Source organism: Gymnoscopelus braueri (genome assembly GCF_963280865.1).
Source record: "Gymnoscopelus braueri genome assembly, chromosome: 18".
NCBI lineage: Eukaryota > Metazoa > Chordata > Actinopteri > Myctophiformes > Myctophidae > Gymnoscopelus > Gymnoscopelus braueri.
In genome coordinates this window covers 17,004,185-17,011,197 of record NC_137618.1, presented here as the reverse complement: position 1 = coordinate 17,011,197, position 7,013 = coordinate 17,004,185, and positions in this window count along the sequence as shown.

Sequence of the window (7,013 nt, the reverse complement as noted above, 5' to 3'; positions counted from 1 at the left end):
CATTCACTACAATCGCCTGAAACCTTATCGCTGCACCTGCTTGGTTGAAGGAATTCCACGGTCACCTGTGGGTGTGATTGCAGCAGCCCAGGTCCCCATGGCCCCATCACTTATAGCGACTGCACTCTCTGGCTCCAGACCTTATACTACAGTATACTGGCACCCTGCCGACACACGGTGCTCTGTAGCTCAGACACGTTATGCCTGATAAGCTTGGTTTGTGTGCCGTGGCACGCGCTGAAAATGCCGATCGACAAGCGCTATATGCGACGCGCTGTGAGCTTTTCGATCGGCTATTTTCAGCACGGTATGTACGGCTAAACATAAAATCGGGGTTTAGCACTGTGCCTCAGCGATCTCAGGTGGTAGTCAATGCTTCCAGAGGACATCCCAGTGAACTCCCTCAGGACCAAGTCGAGTTGTTGTATGCACCCCCCAGCTTATATACAGTAGCTTGTAGATGGCTATTTTAGCTATTTCTGAAATAGGACGGGCTGAGTGGTTAAACTCATGACATACATCGATCTCTGGAAATATGCAAACTGAAAGATGAACAACCGTACTCTGATATTCATACAGTTCTTTTTTTGTTATAGCTTTTTAACACTCGACTGAATCTAATATTGTCACACGAAATAGGCTACGCAAAGTTGATCCTCTTCTCTTCTCAGCAGTGCAATGATGTTCACACAGGGTAAGGTGGAGAAAAGATTGTCTGTGCACAGAAACCTGTGTGAGAGTATAAAATGGACCCAGAGGTGTTTTTTGTTGTTGTTGTTGTTAAATTTTTAATACCAGACCTCCTCCAGTAATACTAATCCATCGTGTTTGGGCATTATACAAAGCCAGTTCAGTCTCGGGTCCAAGATAGACATTTATTTCCACAGTGTATAGTCTAAGGTATTTTTTTGTTTGTTATTTCTTAATAAAGTTGGTTCCTTTTCTTTTATGTAAAGCGATTTTGGGTACTTAGAAAAGCACTATATAAATCTGATCTGATACAAACTAATGTATCACGTCATCTAACGTTTTTGCCATTATATTGGCATCCTTAGAGTCCTACACTTAAATCGGTAGGGTCCATCCTCCAAGGAGCATAAAGGGCTAAGCAAATGTCATGGCATGGCCTTTAGATTTTGAGATATCTTGTATGCAAAAAGAAATTGGGCAAAAGGACGCACTAGTGGAAAGGCCATTGCGTCATCAAAATCAGTAGGGGCCTGGGGCCGTCATCTGGGGCGCATGAAGGTGCACATTTAATTCCATGGCAATCCAGCCAGTAGTTAATCTCCATGTTTTCACCCCTGTCTGCAGCTAATCTTTCAAACTACTAGACCCATCAGTGTCATATTTCTTGTGCATGCTAAGGACCTCAATTCTCAAATAACGTCTAATGCCTTTTTTTTTTTACAGCTTCTTACAGCTTGGCAAAGCTGTCAATAAACAGACGCTGCAACTGGTCGTCACTTTCGTCACCTGCTCTCTCTCTCTCTCTCTCTCTCTCTCTCTCTCTCTCTCTCTCTCTCTCTCTCTCTCTCTCTCTCTCTCTCTCTCTCTCTCTCACACACACACGAATACAGACAGACAGACACACAAAAAGGACACAGACGCACTTGTTTTTTTTCTTTATGGTAGCCAAGCTGTAAATGACATTTCATGTCAGTCTTGTTTATTGTATTAAAGCAGCACTCTGGAACTTAATTAAATTATAAAAATTCAATGTCAACCAATCTGTATGGTATGTACTGTACGTTAATACAATATAACTATCGTACAACTATACACTACTACTGTACGATAACTAATACATCTGGAGTGGTTGGAGGTGTCCCTACCCATCCATTGAGAAATGTAACCTACACCTACTGGTTGAGAAGTACCGCCTGAAGCTCACAAGCGCAATATCTCTTCAAGCAGGCATCGCCTCTTGGTAGAGTGGTAGATGTTTGGTTTCCCATGCGGAAGATCCGGGTTTGAATCCCGGAAGGACATAACACTTATGGATTGTAGCTTTAATAATCCCAGGACAATCATCCCTCCAGGCAATGGATTAGGCGTCCACAACTAGCTAATTACAACATTTCTGTCCCTCCAGCCAATTGCAGGTTCGCTGGTGCACGGCGCCGCTTGATTAACACCCACATATAATTTATAAATGTGACAACACAAACCCCCAAATCCCCAAATTACGAGAGTTAATGTCCACAGACTCCACACACATTCACCAACTCCGAGCTGTCAGAGAGAACGATGGAGAGTGGTTGGCAATTTATGTGTATTAGAGAGAGTGTAAGGCAGACAGTAAATACCAGCATTGGGCAGTAGTGATACTTGTAGTACATTCCTCAGTAGTGTGCTGGCAGTGTCACTTGTTTTATGAATAAAACTGCTTTTTAGTAGAGAAGCTCTTTGATAAGTATGGTAGCGTCCACACATGATACATGAGTGCAGCACAGTTTTCTGCTGCGGCCTGAAATAAAACTGATAATGGATAGATATTGCATAGGATGCATACATTTATTATTTCGGGAGTAGCTTTGAAATAATGTAGCAGGTATTGTACCTGTAGAGTAGACTTCCCAAAGGAAACTTCTCTTGGTCAAAACCTGTTTTTAGTTTAAAGTTATGAGCAAATATAAAGAAAATGTAAAAATGAAGATGAACTATGTAGGCTGTACTGTACAAACAAACCCAGAGTGAAAATGCTGCAGCCAAAATAGAAGAGAAAAATTGAATCTGACAAAGACAAACACAAGCAGACACAATCATCTAATATGGCTGAATAAGACTGAGTGAAGTAAAATGGATAAGCACTCCTACAGGATACATGGAACTTGTCACCTCAGGTTAGGATCGCACAGATCTCTTTTCACTTAGACTCATTCTATAACCATTGACACGTACTGTGGACGCAATGCTCAAGTAAGCATAGCGGAATGGACAATGTGGACAATTCTTTAGAATGTGCAGTGTTCTTGTCTGATCTCTAACCTAAGGCAGTTCAGCCCCTTGGTGAGCCCTCTCCTCTCTAATTTGTGAGGTTTGACGTTTGGATGCTCAATGGGTAAAAATATCCATCTCCTTCTCTCTCTCACTCGCTCGCTTTCTCTGCTTTTCCTCACTTGATTGCACTTGCTCTCAGAATCTGACCTTCAAAAACAAGGAAAGCAATTGTTGATTAAGGTCAGGGTAAAGGACATGAAACGTCTATTTGCACAATTACAGTACACGTGCAAAAGGTCAAATGTTGCCACCACACACACCTTTAGTGAATGACTTCCCATGCAGACATGTCTGCTGTTCCAAATAGTTGCTGAAAAATATGTCAATATAACAACAACAATTACTAGCAACGGGGCTCTAAGGATCAAGGAAGAGTTCAAGGTCTTACTTTGTTATATCTTGTGCACAGGTACATAAGAGTAAAACGTATTTTTGTGTGGTTTCCTTCAGACAATTTAGCAGATAATAATAATAGTAAAGGAAAAAAAGAAAAAGAAAGAGAAAAATAGAGAAACTATTTATATTAATGGGATTATAAAAATGGAGCAGCATGTACAATAAACTTAGCATATTATATACACCATCAGCATTTATTAGTAGCTGCCAGTAGACCTTATATAAACACCACCACAGTACCTTACAATAGTTAAGCGTATTAAAAAAAAAAAAACTTCCACTGATCTGGATGGGGGAGTGTTCTCCACGAGGATTGTTACTATATCGGTTGGTCTGTCCATCTTTCCATTATTATTTAGGTGACCCCATGAACTTTCCTCTAGTGCCACCATTAGGACAAATATTTCACATCTCTTAAACTAATGGCTGGATTGCCATTAAATTTAGAGTGCACCTTCATGCTACCTAGATGATGGCCCTACTGATTTTCCCCTTTCCTCTTGCGCCACCCTTAGGGCAAGCTTTCCAATTGCACACAAGTTCTATCAAAAGAAAACTCTTGGCAACAACTCAACCACATTCTTTGACAGGTCTATTACAGGTTTTTAAATTACAAGAGGTCGAGCAGTTGTGGGCTTCTCCCAGCTCAGCAGGGGAAGTGATAACCAGTATTGACAATTAACCTACCCTGTGACTGCTCAGTTCACAAACATGCTTCACAAAGAAAAGTCAAGACCCTCATTAAAACCTTTGTTCCCTGTGCACAGCTGTAGCTTGTTGCAGTGCTTGCTAATTGTAGGGAAAACAATGTATGAGGCTAAGCTGCACATTTAATTGCTCGTACATCACACTTATCACTTATCTCATTTTTCAAAATGCAAGTATTAAAACAATTGTTCATACAGCTACAGCAAAATAAAGCTTACTCCTGTGAAGAGGCTAAGATGGTTCGTTGTTCTTCACAGTGTCAAAGTGGCTGACATATTGGCAGGGGCAAGCTGTGCCTCCTAAATATGTATGCCCTATGTATACCCCATGCATGCTTATTGAAGCAGGTCACAATAAAAATCATCACAACTCACTGAGTCTCAACACGTTTTCAAGCTGTTTGGTTTGCTACAAATATCAGACGTGTAGTTAACATACAACAGTTTTCATACAACACCTTATCTTACGTAGTAAGTTATGAAACCTTATATAGGCTACAGTACAACTTTTACTAGAAGACCGTCTACCCCAATAGCACCCGGAAGTCTCGCGAGACAATATTTCAAACGTGATTTCAGCTAAAGCTACTTTGACAACACTACAGTGGCTCTCGTGTGACAATAATACTACAGTGACTTCCCTGAGGTCCGACACGACGCATATATACTAGAAAAACGTATTTTCGAGCGATATAAATAAGCGGATTACACCCGTTTCGGAACTGCGGTGGGGGTCCGCCAAAATGGACAACATCGCTCATTATGAATTTGGGCTCCTGGACCACTGTAATGGGGAGTTAATAACCTCAAATAAAGATAAGAAAAAGCCTGGGGCGAAATTCTCCTTTAAGATGTCCCTGCCAATATCGTGGCTATGTTGACATACAATCCAGTGGCCAATGCAGTGTCTGTATGTCTATGCCTGTAACTCCGCATTGTGAATGCAGTAGACATGAACAATGGAGGCGGTTGGACAAAGCCCATTGTTTCTGCTGCTGCATTGCACGGAAGACCAACGCACGTGCTGATGAAGTCATGATAGAGAGCCAGAGGAGGATTGGCATTGAAATCCCCCAGATGCTTTGCCAGTCTGCGTGGCTATGTATTGTATTGCATTTTGGTTTATTTTTGTGAGGGGGAAGATACAAACACATCATCAAAACAGATGCAGTATAATGAGATTCTAGTTGACATTGATTCTCACTGGTTTAGAAATGTCTTTGCTAAAAGGAAATTATCATATGTCAAACTATGTAAAACTACAGATATAAAAAAAATCAGCATATTGTTGCACATTTTATGTAATGAGAACATTTTTACAATATGTTGAATAATGAGAGGTAGGATATCATTTAGCAAATGATCATAACAGGACAAAATTTGCCTCCCACACACACGTGCGCGCACACACGCACACACACAGACACACAGACACACAGACACACACACACACACACACACACACACACGCACATAAACATGCAGAACATTTGCCAACCATTGCTACTGTACTTTGACAAGTGAGACTCAGGGCCCTATTTTGCGCGTCTTAAATACCAGGTCTTATGACTTAACTTAAGACCCGGAGGCGTGGCCAATGCTGTTTGGCCATTCAAAATAGCTAAATAGCATTGGCCACGCCTCCAGGTCTTAAGTTAAGTCGTAAGACCTGGTATTTAAGACGCGCAAAATAGGGCCCTGAGTGTTGTAGATGAACCATGGCGCTTGGTTAGCGCAGTGGTAAAGTAGGCCTACCGCCACATCACTGCAGGCTTCAAATCCACCTGGCTGGCCAATCCAGGCTGGGGCGGCACCTGTCTGCAGGCAGCGTTGGGCGGCAGGAGTGGGTCGGAGGCACTGCATCCTTCCTGTGGGGGTTCCTCACTGCCTGGCTGGTGAGCCAGTAGGGGTATACAACAGCAGTGACAACACACAGAAATGTGTGTGGGGAGGAATTAATTGGCATAACGATTAAATTGGGGAGACAAAGGGCCAAAAATAATTGGCTACTGTAAAAAACCTGAACCTTTTTAAATGCAAAACCTAATGCGTTGCTTGCCTGCATAAACTGGCTGCTCGGTGTGTCATTTCCAGCAGTGCACGCTGATAACAAAGAGCAGATCTTCACTTGAGGCGTGGAGAGAGGGGCCCCATGGCTGGCCGGCACTGAAAGCCTTTAAAGCCCCATTCAACAGCAGGACCTTGTTGGCCTCCCCCGCAACGCGTTGCTTTGGCTTGGCGTGTCCGCCTCAGGAGAGCAGGTTTGTTATGCTGCTGGTGGGCTGTTACGCTAGGGACACACTTGATTGGTGGATGGGCAAGATTCATTAAAGCCCCGCTTCGCATTCCTGCACATCTTCCCTGATATGCTACGGCCGACTTTGATTTTGATTTGCAGTCTACTGTTTTTCTTTGCACCTGCTCCATCATTGTCTCACAGGCTCTCTCACGTTGGCATTCTCTCTAAAGCTCTGTCAAGCTTTTTTATTTCTCTCTCTCTCTCTCTGCTGGTTTGGCTCTCTCATTACCTCTCTGTCTCCATCCATCGCTCTCACTCTCCTCCTCTCCATCTGCTGGTAACATGCCCTGTTAAACCCAGGTGAGGGGAACCCAGCGTCCTCTGAAGAACAGAAGGGGTAGAATGCAAGGAAAAAAGCTGAAAAATTGTCCCGTTAGTCCCTTAAGTGAGGCAAGGAAATGAGATTGGCCCTGCCGACTGGCGACATACCTCCACAGCTGTCGGAGGGGCCTCCCCATAGCAGCTCACTAAGGCTGGGCAGGTATCGGCCATTCCCCACAGGGCCAGACCTCGGCCCTCGCCTCGCTATAACACAACCAAAATAAATTGGGACTAAGGGCCCACATCGAGGGAGGCGACATGCCACAGTTGCATCCACCTGTGGCATG